Genomic DNA, 12866 nt, shown 5'->3' on the forward strand with positions numbered 1-12866 from the left:
ACATCAGCGTCTCCAGTCTGTTGCTTTACAGTGCCTGCAAGTTCATCAATGAACAACATCCTTTAGTTTAGTCCTAATAAGGATCTATGGAATGTAAATAAACTCTACTCCCTAACATACCTGAATAATGCATTTCCTTATCCAAGTCACAAACATTCCAGGTGCTTCATTCTGTCTGGTTCTTCACATCTCCAACTCCACCTAAGCTGGTTCCCCATCACACACACAACTGCTCTTCTGAAACACTAATATTCAGATAACTTGGTCTGCCATCTCTTGGTAATATTACTCCACGATATATGCATAAAAGAGGGGAGATACAGTTCACAAGGCAGTTGCCATTCAGCACATCCTATTCAGTATTAAACCTCGACCCGACACAGTAATACTTCTAGATGTCTTCCGCTAGACACGTCATGTCTCTATCAACTCATCACCGACTAATATTGAACATCAGATGAACCACGCCATATAAAAAACAATACCTTCGTTCTAATATATAAGAGTAATCTGATAATAACATTTTCAATAAACTGCATAACATTGTAAATGATTGTAATTCGAGTTTTAGATTTACCAATCTAATTTATACCTGAGGACGGTTAAATATAACCGAAACATGTCGTAAGAGACGTTCCAATTTGTAAATCGATCATTCGATGCGGAACGTGAAATGATATTTTAAATATCTTATATTTTATTATCTTATTAAAATTGTGATTTGACAGAAAATATTAACCTAATTCACAATATGACGCAAATATACTACCTTATTAATAGTTTTATTAAATAATGGAACTGTTCTTATCAGATCACTACAGTTCATACGCTAACCAAAGATCCTGATTGTATCCTCCAAGTGTGGTTACAAATGCAACAATCAGTGAGGAAAAGGTTAAGCTTGCGACCCTTTCAAGGCACCCTCACAATTCATTCTGACCCGCAATTTCAAAACCACTGGACCAGAGCATGTATTGTTACAGAAACAAAAATTTAGGATTTTGAAACCTAAAGAATGAAGCTTCATACATAATGTGCAATTACATTCAGTAATACTCTTAAACCAGAGAATAGCTGTACCAATTAATACATCCTCGATGTCAACATTCATCTACAAATAATGCTATAATGGAGGCAGCAGTCATTAATTCATAATCACAATGAGAAAAGACCTGATTGCAATGTACTGTTAAATGCAGCAACACATGGCAACCACATTACGTTTGGTCCCTAAAATCTCGGCTAGCTCTTAAAATTGTATTGAATTTTACCAACACTGACAATAACAAACTGTAATCAAAATCTAACTAACTAACTAACTAGATGGCTTACCGAACCCGAAGGTTCATCACCGAATTAACCAAAGCCTTCCACTGGACCCTGTCCTGGGCCAACAAAATCCATTCTCCTTCAACTCCTATCTCCCATAGATCCTGCCTGAGATTATCCTCCCATCTATGTCTAGGTCTCCCCAGCGGTCTCTTTCCTTCAGGTTTCCCAACCAATACCCGGTGCACACCTTGTCCCATCCATGCGCGCTACATGCCCCGCCCATCTCAATCTTCTCGACTTAATCACCCTGACAATACTGGGGGAGCAGTACAGATTTTTAAGCTCGTCATTGTGCAGTTTTCTCCACGCCCCATTGTCTTCTCTCCTAGGCCCAAATATCCTCCTCAACACCCGATTAATCAAAATCTACCTGTAAGTATATAAGCAATGCATTGATTTTACCAAATTGTATAAACACAAAACATAAACATTTAGCCTCCTACTTATTAACAACGACATACAAATTAATGTGAGAAAATTAACATCACATTATTCTGAGTTATCAGAGTAGCAAAAGGTCTTTTTACACGGAAGTCATTAAAAGTTTTAATATTATTCAGACTGACCTAAAGAAGATAGACAACAGGTAAGAAATTCATTTTTGCTGCTAGCTACACAAATATCCATGGACGTCCAAAGTCTACGAAGGCAGAAAAGTTCAGTATTTGCTGGATTCAAACGTATTAGTATTATAGCGCACACATTTTCACATGCAACGTATCTTCAAAACTGATTTAGTTCTTAGATTTGTGGGTAAAATAATTGAAAAAGACAACAGTACACTGAAATATTTACAATTAAAATCTTACCAGTTACCAAAAAATGCAAATCAGAGTGAATTATTGTAAAACCAAATAAAACCATTTTGAAACTAATGTTAACATAATTATTATTCTTTATCCCATAAAAAAATCATACAAAGTTTACCTGTACATATCGTATGCAAAATATAATGGGGCTATACACACCTCAAAAGCCTCTTTGGAAATGGTGAAGGTTTAAATTCCACATCATAATGAATGGCAATTTTGTTCCGAAGCGTTGACAAGTCCAGTTTTTCTTCCTTTAGTCCCACAACCTGTCCTATTTGGGATCTTTAATGTCTCAATTCCTTTAGTTACAGCTGCAACATCAGCATCTCCAGTCTGTTGCTTTACAGTGCCTGCAAGTTCATCAATTAACAACATCCTTTAGTTTAGTCCTAATAAGGATCTATGGAATGTAAATAAACTCTACTCTCTAACATACCTGAATATTGCATTTCCTTATCCAAGTCACAAACATTCCAGGTGCTTCATTCTGTCTGGTTCTTCACATCTCCAACTCCACCTAAGCTGGTTCCCCATCACACACACAACTGCTCTTCTGAAACACTAATATTCAGATAACTTTGTCTGCCATCTCTTGGTAATATTACTCCACGATATATGCATAAAAGAGGGGAGATACAGTTCACAAGGCAGTTGCCATTAAGCACATCCTCTTCAGTATTAATCCTCTGATCTCAAACTCCTCTTTGATACAGACAAGGCATTCACACCAAAATTATAACTGTACACATCCTCGGAGAGCAACTAGACGCACGAGGGACTGAGGTCTTCCTAATGGCCTTATGAGGCATCTTATGAACACCAGATACCTTGTCACTAAGAATCCCAGTAAGAATGAAGTGTGCCACATCACCATTATTGCATCCTGTCACTCTACCTACTTACTTTTACTTTGTTCATTGCAGCAAGTTCTTACACAACTACAAATTATCAGCTACAGCATTTCCACAAGCAAGTCACAGACGTAATTTTTCCTATAGAGGCACTCTACATCATTATCAATTGGCCAACTAAGCCGACCTTCAACGCAATCGAATTAGTTCTTACTTTACGTCCTCCACACAAGGGAAAGATGACACACATAAATTCATCACACGCTCAAATAACATAACATTAACTTGCACGCTCTCGCAATATATGACAGAAGAAATGCAGTGGACAGAAGATATACACAATACTTACGCCATTATCTCGTACGCAGGGATGGCAACATCTGAAAAGCAGCGAACAAATCCCGGGATCGCGGGAGAATGAGGGATATTTGATGATCATTCTTTGCGTACTGTAACAGACTCTGCTGCCATCTACCGATCACGGGTCTGAAGTAGATCTACGTCGAAGCACACTCCATTGCACTGTTGTTTGAAATGCTACCTGAAATACCACTCCACAAATTGTAAAGCCATCAGCAGCAACGGGATTGCTGAATATTTTATTCGTGACGGTTTCTGCTCTAGTCTCTGCTGAAAATAATCAAATAAATAAAATTAAAAGACCATTATAGTTCTTACAGGATTTACCATTTAATTGTTTGGAATTAAATGCGGTATTTATATAACACTAAGCCAAAATGAGTGTTCAGTTTCACGGTGTTTTTTTTTGAGTTATGTGCACTTTTACGTACTGGACACATCTGGATGGAACTAAAACTCTACTCAGTAACTGTGGAGAAGAAGTCTTCTCAAAAAGTCATCAGTTATTTTACTGATGTAGAAAATTAACCTTTCCCTTGCTAACAAACTCCTTACATCAGCAACTGGTAATTTAGTAAGTAGACTTAGGACATATGACAGTTTTTTTTAGAAATTCAGTAACCATTTCTAATATTCTCAAGTTAACTGCAGTTCCTGATTCTGAGTGGTTGTATTACGTAGATGAAGGCTGTATTTCCAAAGAAAAAGGATCAACATTAAGATGAATGAAATGACGCAGATCAAATTAACCTATAAAAAAACTAGTACAGTTATGTGCAACACGAGCCCAGCAAAAATCTCAATGCAACCCACCAGCTACAATAAAACATCACACACAATACATTTATAATATTTACAAATTATTCAAATTAATTAAAATCACGCTTTAATAGAAAACTTGGGTAAGACAAGAAATGGAACGAAATCACAATCACAAAACTGTTATTCCTTTACATATAGCATATTCACTACATAAATTTAGGAATGCATCAGTTAGGCTCGGACAACACCTCTGGTAGCGCACGCAATCTTTTTCGATATAGTAACAGGGGATTTAAACGTCAATAATTTGAGGCTGCCAGTCAGAGTTGAGCTACGCAGTTCATGGTTTAACAATATACTACTGCAAAAGCCATGATGTGTGTCTGACAAAGGTTAACGACGAGTTTCTTAAAATCAGAGCTTATGAAAATATTGTGAGTTTTCAGGACACCTATAACAGAAGTGGCATTTTTTTTCAAAGTTTTATTAAACTGAATCTAAGGACTTAAATATATTAATTCAAGGCCTTGAATAAAGAAACGCCTAAATGAACCAAACTCTGCAAATATCAAAATTTGATATGGCTGTCTTCTGAGTTGAGTAGAAACTGACAGAAGGGCTTAGAGCCTCCTTCAACAGGGCTTTTGTTATGGAGGCAGTAAACTCTTCTGATATTTTGATCAATATCTACCACACAATATCCCAGAAGACAGCCATCACCATAAGAACCTTAAATGAAACCCAATGCCAAAACTGACTGACAAAATATGATGCAGGCGTACCATGAACTGATCCTACATAAATTATTGTTCCCAATAGTAACTCTCTATATACCTTTCATATTATCTGTCTCCGTATGACATATACTCAAGAGGAAGCTAACTCAATTCTTCAATAAGTAACAGAACATACTCATGCATCCATGCATGAGTATGTGTTTGTACGCATCAACTTACCTGTATCTCTTCTAATGGGCTTTAATCGGAGACATTTGGATGCTGCTTTTGTGTTTAGTTTGATGTGGGCGATGCGGACACTGGAACTGAGAATATGCCTCACCATGTTCTTCTCGTATCGGTAACTCTCGCCACGTCATACGCCGAAATGCCTCGTCTGCCATGATATATCACCTCCTGACCATCAGCAGCCCTGAGGTACTCTCTGTCAGAATTCTGATTACTACAACTGCTGAAGTTTGCTTTCTTTCAATTCTGTAACACACAATGGAATAGTTCTGTCAGCAAAATGTTCTATTTTTGTATTCCGATAAGTGGTGAAACTTCCGTCGTCTGTTCGCACGATAAAATAACTCTTAAGAATGAAAAAAAATTAGTGAGAAAGCCAGATAAAGCAAATCTTCACCCACATTTCGTCCGTAGTTCATACGTCTCATACTATTAGCCTTCCAGCAGACGTTCTGTAATTCTTGGGAAGTAAAAATCTCCTCTTCAATATATCTACAAGAAATATATATCTCACTTCAATACTATGATTAAATTTACTTTAAGGAAATAATTTGTTAACACCGAAATTAAAGTATTATTAGAAAACTCATCTGGTGTATTGGGAGTACACCTAAAGCACACTAGTGAAAATGTATTCCAGTCTGGAGAGGAAGGCAGTAAGTTCTTCAGAAAAACTGCAAGTTCCTTGCAAAATGGTGTTTCAGTACACATAACAAATACAATTATGTAAACTTATTTCATTCCTCTTAATCATTCTGCCAATTCTCACTAAACATTGTCAATATAATCTTCACAACTGACAAAGAATCATTAAATAAACAAAAAAAATATTAAATAACTTAGTGAAGGAAGCCACTGAGAACAGAGAAAACTGAAGGCATTTCCATATTTTCTCACTTACTTAAAACACTGTCAGAATCTCAGACTATAACACCAAATGATAAAATTATTAATGAACAAAGAATTTGACGAGACGTCCATGGAAGCGATCATGGCGTAACTGAAGGTACATATTTTTTAAAAAAAAAATCTTGTATCCAACATAAAAATAAACCATTTGTGAACGTTATCCTTTTTGTAATACGACCAGACGTCTACAACATAATACACTACATTAACTCTTATAACCATCAATATGCGTAAGAAAACAGCATTCTACTTGACAGAAATAATAACTATATATAACAAAAGGCTTCCAGTGATAATGTGTGAGGGTGTCTCGGAGTCGAAGCTTCTGAACCACCAAAGTTATTTCCGTCTCATCGGATAACTAAAGGAGCGCAAATGACTGGTCAGTGATTTCTTTCACAATGGGATAGTTGCCTTCGTGTTACGGTGAGACACGATTAAACATCTGCGATGACTACGTAACATATACCAAAGTCTTCTTACGCATATTTCTATAACCTGGTAATCACAGCGTCTCGATGGATTTATGGATGAGTAACTGGAAAATAAAATTATTTCGTGTAAGAATAATGAGAATTTCTTTCAAAGGTACAACATTTGTAACACACAAGTTTAATACCATCGATAATCTTTGTAAATGATAAGATGACGGTCCACGTACAATTAAGTTTATACAATGTATTCTCCCATTTTCCTACCAGTGTGACAGATTCTGTAAGCCTCCTATATGACTAATGCTTAAAAATTACTTTTCTGTTATTTATTATTTAATTTTAAAAAAATATGTGTGTGTTTCGTTTAATAAATTACACTATCACACAATATATTTTTTGGTGTGCGATGTTCTGTTTCATAAATCATAAAGGTCTCTTGTGATCGTTATGAAATTTTAAAAAAGCATCTCAGTTGTTTTTTTTAAAAAATATGCAGCTTGGCAATAAGAGAGTTTAAAATATGACGAATCAAAAACATTTATAACAGGAACACACTGTCATCAGAACAATACAAGCATACATCACAAAAAAACAGAAATATATATCTTCACATGATTTAAATTTACATTCAAAATATACTAAGTCTTGGTTGTTGCACACAATTATGAATTTAATTTGCTATGTTTTGTAGTAGTTAAATGATTTCTATGTTTAAACCGCAGGGCGGCAGCCTGGACACTGAAACAGAGGTTCCTTTCCACATTCCAGTCTTACGTGTCTCAAAAGACTTCGCCTGTATTTGTAAATATTTCCACATGCTGTACACTGGAAATTGATGGAACCACCTGGCTCCTGATTTGATCCAGACAGTCATTTGTCGTTTTTTTTCATTTCCAGAGAGAATAAGTGACTCAGCTCATCAGCCAATGGCATCTTTCAGTTTGGAAACCAAAGGTTACCAACAACAATATATTTTAACAGTAAACTCCCATATCAAATCTAAATAGAGTTAACTCCTGTACAAAACACTGAACTAAATTGAAGTTTGAAGGCTTTCACCTTGTTAAGGCTTGTGTTTATCATTTCTGGGGAAACTGGAAGTCTCCATCTCTCCTCATATTTTAGGGTTATGTATTATAAATTGACATTAGAAATTATAATTATGGAATTAAAAGTCTGTATATTTTTTTTTTTTTTTTAAATTCTGAAATGTGTCAATCAAGAGTTTATGTAAACTGACACCAGAAGAAAGATTACTGTCAAAAACAAAATTCTAGACTAAAATGTGTCAACTCATAACATGAAATATAGGCCAGGTAATACTTCATAAGTCCTTGCACACTTTTAAATTACAATAACTTTTAACAGAAGATGAGGGCACAATTAACACAGTTTATTCTGTCTCCCCAAATAGTTTCAGAGTTCTAAAATAAAGACATTTTATTTATTACAATATCTGATCTTTTGAAAACCACTTCCTTCAAATCTCTCTTATTTAAATCCCATATATAATGGATACAAAAATTGCAAGCCAAGTGATTAGCAATCGTGCTTCAAATTTGGGAGGTCCAAGGTCCAGATCTTGGTCTGAGACTGGTTATCCTAACTGAGACTTGCATACCTCATCCATCTGTCCAATTCATTATTCATTAGTACTGAATTGTCATTAAAGCCTTGAAATATTCTACTTTCAACATAAAATTATGGCACTGTAACTTTAAATGAGTGGCCCCTTGCATGACCAAACAATGTACTTGTAATAGCGACTCAAATAAACCCACAATGAAAATTCTATCTCTATATTGAAGTCACACAGCTTCTGCTACAGACTTAGCATATAAATACCCTGAGGCAGTAACGAAATATTAAATTCTTATGCTACAGAACAAATTTAAATAATTTAAAGGAAGAGAACTTACCTTCCCCCTTGACTTCATTCGTCGTCTTTGATTTGGATACATTTTCTGGGACAATCCCAGACTCTTCGGTTGATTTTATCTCTGGAGTTGCAATAACTTTCACAACTGGAACAGCTTTCTCCTCTGGGCTTCTTGTAAAATTAAGGACGACAAATTTATTTGTAGTATTCACAGTTTACAATTCTAAATGAGTCAGTAGGGAATTCAGTCACAAGGTAGCAAATAAATAACTTGATTTATTTAGAATAAAACCCAACAGAAAGACAGTTCACTTAAGGCAGAATTTGGTCATAAAAGCTTCGAAGTAAGGTTTCATAACACTGGAAATTGTCATAATAACTTTAAGGGGAAGGTAACAAACCACAACTAGCATAACTTAAGTTGAAAAGGTGAAAGCTTTTCCTTCACCTCTGTTCCTGACCTATGCAATGTTCATGTCTCCAGTACAACCTACAATAACCAATACGTTCTGTGTTTTAAATTCAAACTATAATACAATAAATTTCATTGTAATATTATAAGACATATTTTGTCAACACATGCAAACTTAATGTAGTACTGCCAATTCTGTTACAAAAAATTCCAGTTCCAGGACGGATTTCGTGTACCTCACACAAGATGTAATTCATCCTGTACATACGTATTAAATACTATAAGTAACTATATATTATACAATGATATGTATAATCATTTTAGAATTAACACTTAAAACATCAATGTTTATTTCGTACGTAAGGTCACCATCCACTGTGACCAACGTGGTAAACGAAGGCATGTATACTTTAGGGATAATGTCTCACTAAGTGAAATATCGCAAGACAACATATTGAGTTATATGAATTTCAGATATTCCACTTTGCCTATAACTGCTAGAAAATGTTTAGTTTGTGAAAGAGTTGCATTGAAACATTAGTTAAAATAAAAGGAACTTCCATGCTTGAATGTTGGTAATGAAAGTAAATCGACAATCTGACCGTATAATAAAGCGTGTTATTAAGACATATGTTTTCACATTATGAAAAACATACATGTTATAGAACTTAAATTCTATCAGTGTGATATTGAGAATAGTTGCCGAATTAAGGAACAATAGTTTCAAATTTCACTACGATATTAGTTCCGTTCAAAATGGCTGCCTGTCTTTATTGATTAGAATAATGTCGTCGTAAAGTGATTCATATTATTTAGTACGTTACATTTGAAGAATGTTATTGTTATTCTTTTAGGTAACGATGCAAAGGACTTTTAAACCAAAGAAATGTTTATTGTGAGGGCTCTAGAGACGATACTCAGCGACCAAGATATAAAGTGGTAGCACCACTCCCGGTTGAAACGTGCTTGGTAAGTTGCTCGTTCTGTTTCGAATTATATTAACAAAATTTATTTAAAAATACTTTGATTGAACACAGTAAGTGGCGGTTATACTGTAAGTAGTTTTGCATTGCATGTAATTGAATAGTTGATATCTTTATGTCAAGTTTTCATTAATTGTAGTAGCTCTTAATCTTGGTTAATTTTCCTGATTAATTGTCATAACCTTACATTGTAGATACGAAACGAACTGAAAGGTGCAGGTCAGGATGCCCCTAATCCATCATCTGCCTTGCCATTACCAAAGAATGATGAAGCCAATATCATTACAGCAGAGAAATACTTTCTTCCATTTGAATTGGCATGTCAGAGCAGATTGTCTTCAGGTACGTAACTTGCGTGTTTTGCAAAGTACAGATTTTATTCTCATGCTACATACATTTGTAAATCAAACTTATTCATTTCAGAAACTCATAGCTTATGGACATTAAGCTGGAAATATTCCTGTCTCAGCTACTCCAGGAAAATATCTTATGTGTATGTTTCGGTGGCCCACAAACAGATGAAGGGGTTCAGTTACGAATGATAAAGGTAATAGAATTTATAAATTAAATAAATGTTTAAGTGTTGTGATCCATAACTGATGATCACTCATTGCCCTGATTATGGAAGCATAAGGAAAATATTGAGAAATATAGTTGTATTTACCATAGTAGAAATATACATTATACAGTCTTGCCAGTTCTGTTCTTTTCAATATTTTAACATTTTTACAATGTTATACCTGTACCATAAAAGCAACCTAGGAGTCAGTTACATTTTCTTGTTCTTCCTTTAGTCATCTCCACGCTTGTGGATAGTTCGAGAGGATTTTATTGTATAATAAAACTTGGTTATATATCATGTCACAGTAGCTGCTGGAGTTATTCTTAATTGTTTCAAATGAAGACTAAGGAAATGCTGTAATGATTTAGTAGATCATTTGATGAATCAAATTGTGTTATGTCAGCATATGAATACTAATAATAAGCTAATTTCAAGTTTGGGTGAGAAAGTGAGAGTCGGCGATGACCTTATTTTGATTTCTGTAGCTACAGAGCGATGTCTCGTAAGTTATTTTACAGTAGATCTTCTGTGACCATTTCTGTTGTATTTTGATGACTAATAATCAAACTGCCTTTTGAAATAACTGATACAGAATGTGATTTATACACTACGAATCACATTAATCGATGGATATGATCCCCAATGCAGGGAATTGAACCTGATGATGGCCACATTGGGCTGAAAATGCTGTTCTAGAGAAATTACATTGAACTGAGTGTGTGAAAAGTGACAAAGAAGGAAAACCAAGGAGTGAAATCTCATCAACACTTGTTTCTTTATAGAGCTGAGAAGTCATAAATTAAATCATTTTATAAATACAATTCAAGAAGTGATTTGCAACACATGAACTAACATTGGTGCTGGGAATAAGAAACTGTCTTCACACTTGTCAGTAGTTACAGGTTGCAGCACTTGCCTTGTCCATTTATGGTATCTGTTTGTCCATTAATAAGACCTTCCTTTCTTTGTAACGAGTTTAATGACGCACTCGTGGCTTCAGAACTAGCCATATGGTCTTGTGTAATAACCCTGTAGTTAAGAGAGTCTTGGCTTACTTCAAGTCTGTTTCTATTAGGCCTCCAGCGTGGTTATTCAGAAGATGCTGTTGAAGCAGATGAACTTATAATGAATGGAGCATCACCAGAACCTTCTGCAAGCAAACTGAAGCATAAACCATCCAGACGTCCGAGGAGAGGCTCGCTGTCACATACGACAAACTGGAAAATGCACAAATGAATGGTACATTAGAACGAGGTAGGTATTCGTGGTTCTTCTGAAAATAATTAAGAATTGGTTATTAAACATGGTTAAATTACATGTGGTTTTGCAAAGGAAGTTGACTGAATTTCACACTTACTGCATATATTATCTGATTGAAAAGTATTTGTTTTAACACAAAATGAAATTATATTATATTACTTTGATGATGTGATGTCTCAGAACAGTACGAGCACATAAAGACATGTTTTAATTTGAAGAATGTGGAACTGCCTTTTGTCGCACGTTTAATATCAAACATATTTCCAGTATGGCACGGTCATAGGCCGAAAGATTGAAAATTTAAATTTATATGCTTTATGATGTTAAGAGAACTCATGTGGTCATTTTATATAAAAAATATTGGTAACTAATTGAATTTATTTTAAAAATTTGTTTTTATTTACGTGGTTACTGCACACAACATAAATTAATAGTATTTGACTGATGAATTTTAAAAAAATTTAACCATTGATATTATTGCTTTGTGTAAGTAACGCTGGTTTAAGGCAAATCACTAGATTACAAGAATTGACGTACACTGACTTAACCATGAGAAGAATGTGGGGAGACATTGGTGATTGAAATCAAGATTATTAGGCTGCAGTAATCAAAGAACATACTTAACCATGTGCTGTGATAGTAAAGCTTCACCAGCTGGAAGGAATTTACTTTTGTTGATTCCTGTTTTTCAAATCTTTTATTGTTATTTGGCTCTTAATAAGAACTGTTCAAATTTTGGTGATATTTCATATGCGAAATTGTTACTTATTTACCATAATAGGTTTCTGTTCTTTGTTAAACAAATGTGTTTTGTCCTTTTTCATCTGGGTTTTACAACGGTGTACGAGGTTAGACTGTTTTGAAAGTAGGGAAGTGGGTTCAAGCTCTCGTGGCAGTTCGTTCTTAATCCGATCTTTTTTTGTGGTGATGTAACGTCTTTAAGACAAAGTAACTGCTTACGGTTTGAATTGAACAGACCGGTTTCCACTGTTGGATGTACTTGTAATGTAAGTCTTCTGGGTTGTGACACCGTGTAGTCTTATAAGTAATTAATAATGTCCCAGGGGAGCATATCACTTGTTAAAGATGGAATTCATACACATTTCTGCTCAGAAGGTGGAGGTGCTATGTTCCTCTGAACCCCTGTAAGGCTATATGATTTTATAACCAGATGACTGCATTCCACATCTTTAATACCATGAGAATCTGAAATCTAGGCTGTGCTGTATCAACGAGCGTCTTGAAGAAGAAGCTTTAGTTTGGAGTTGGAGATGTTAAGAATTTCCAAAATACTATCGATGCTCCCTGCATCCATGCAGTTACATTGTCCAGAAAGGGGACCTAA

The 12866-nt window shown here is 35.0% G+C and overlaps 1 protein-coding gene and 1 long non-coding RNA gene across 15 annotated transcripts in view; both read left to right on the forward strand.

Annotated features, from left to right (window-relative positions):
• Positions 1 to 3485: 3485 nt before the first annotated feature.
• LOC147871113 (uncharacterized) lies at positions 3486 to 7878 on the forward strand. Of its 2 annotated transcripts, XR_015532800.1 has the most exons (3): positions 3486 to 3929; positions 5132 to 5271; positions 7323 to 7878. It is a non-coding gene; the product is annotated as an uncharacterized LOC147871113 (long non-coding RNA). The 2 variants fall into 2 exon arrangements; XR_015532799.1 differs by lacking the exon at positions 7323 to 7878 and having other exon boundaries at positions 5132 to 6813.
• A 1558-nt stretch (positions 7879 to 9436) lies between these two features.
• The window catches only part of LOC110840947 (uncharacterized), a 47437-nt gene continuing 44007 nt past the window's right edge, over positions 9437 to 12866 (forward strand). For 7 of the 13 annotated variants that reach the window (XR_015532791.1, XR_015532797.1, XR_015532798.1 and 4 more), the window contains exons 1-4: positions 9440 to 9685; positions 9894 to 10041; positions 10123 to 10246; positions 11337 to 11515. The gene's annotated coding sequence lies outside the window, so the exon portion shown is untranslated. Of the gene's footprint in view, positions 9686 to 9893; positions 10042 to 10122; positions 10247 to 11336; positions 11516 to 12866 lie in introns of all 13 variants that reach the window. The other 6 variants (XR_015532795.1, XR_015532796.1, XM_087341174.1 and 3 more) reach the window with 4 other exon arrangements.

This window comes from Zootermopsis nevadensis, unplaced genomic scaffold (assembly GCF_977971745.1).
Source record: "Zootermopsis nevadensis isolate Lab colony 2312 unplaced genomic scaffold, Znev_1.0 Znev_ptg000064l, whole genome shotgun sequence".
Taxonomy (NCBI): domain Eukaryota; kingdom Metazoa; phylum Arthropoda; class Insecta; order Blattodea; family Termopsidae; genus Zootermopsis; species Zootermopsis nevadensis.